Here is a 1129-nt window from a genome sequence, read left to right as displayed (position 1 = left end):
TTTTTGCAAGACGTGTATAGACAGCTGGACGATCGGCATGATCGGGGTTCTTGTGGAACGAGCGTTTAAATTTTAAAAAGATTACCCTGAACGGTGGATCACTTGGCTCGTGGGTCGATGAAGAACGCAGCTAATTGCGCGTCAACTTGTGAACTGCAGGACACATGAACATCGACATTTCGAACGCACATTGCGGTCCTCGGATATAATGTTCCCGGACCACTCCTGGCTGAGGGTCGTGTCAATTTCAAAGACTGCTCGGTTTTCGTTTTCGGACGAAAACGTCGGAGCGTGTTGGATGTGTTGCGACGCGTCGAATAGGTACTCATTAATGTACGTGATCGTCACTTACGTCACGATATAACGACGCACGCCTCGAACGTGTGCCGAGACGTTTACTCGAGCGTGTTTTTTCGTCAAAAAGGACGGGACGGGTATGCTTTGTATTTTTTTTTTACAAAGTCCGTCGGACGTCCACCTTGCGAATCATAAATACGAAAGTGTTTACGTCGGCACATGTTCTTGCGTGGTGTGTCGTAGAATCGTGTGTTTGTGTGCGTTTCTCGTGCAGCGAGTAAATTTGCGCGACATCTTAAGACGCGAAAGCGACCAACTACTACTTGTTGTAGTTGTTGGCTGGTCTTTCGGCGTAGCACGTCCTATTTCTTCAACATGTCGTCATTTAAAAAAAAAAATGGCGTTTTAAGGTTGAGAACGTTATAGACGGTCGTCGTGTCCGAGACGTGTAATGCAAATCGCGACAGACGTCAGATCGTAAGCGTTTCTGTAAACTTAGCCATTTTTTAAAAAGAAAAATGACGAACACGTATAGCAAGGAATGGGAGACGTGTCGTGATCGTCGAAATGACCGAATGAAAAATTTTTATTTTTCATATGCGACCTCAGAGCAGGTGAGACTACCCGCTGAATTTAAGCATATTACTAAGCGGAGGAAAAGAAACTAACTAGGATTCCCTCAGTAGCGGCGAGCGAACAGGGAGAAGCCCAGCACCGAATCCCGCGGCCGAAACCGGACGCCGGGAAATGTGGTGTTAGGGAGGATCCGTCATCCCGAGATCGTGCGGCGCGTCCAAGTCCATCTTGAACGGGGCCACAGCCCATAGAGGGT

At 47.7% G+C, this 1129-nt stretch overlaps 2 non-coding genes across 2 annotated transcripts in view; both read left to right on the top strand.

Moving 5' to 3' along the window:
• Nucleotides 1-82: 82 nt before the first annotated feature.
• On the top strand, nucleotides 83-239 carry LOC148165735 (5.8S ribosomal RNA). The gene has a single exon (XR_015771221.1). It is a non-coding gene; the product is annotated as a 5.8S ribosomal RNA (ribosomal RNA).
• Nucleotides 240-897: 658 nt separating this feature from the next.
• Nucleotides 898-1129, top strand: part of LOC148165734 (large subunit ribosomal RNA) — a 4039-nt gene continuing 3807 nt past the window's right edge. The window contains exon 1 of the ribosomal RNA XR_015771219.1: nucleotides 898-1129. This exon is cut by the window's right edge and continues 3807 nt beyond it. This is a non-coding gene — a ribosomal RNA (large subunit ribosomal RNA).

This window comes from Gnatocerus cornutus, unplaced genomic scaffold (assembly GCF_029298725.1).
Source record: "Gnatocerus cornutus isolate USDA-ARS CGAHR unplaced genomic scaffold, icGnaCorn1.1 ctg00000231.1, whole genome shotgun sequence".
NCBI classification, from domain to species: Eukaryota; Metazoa; Arthropoda; class Insecta; order Coleoptera; family Tenebrionidae; genus Gnatocerus; species Gnatocerus cornutus.
Note: the sequence above shows the minus strand (reverse complement) of the source record. Positions and strands in the feature narration are given on the sequence as shown.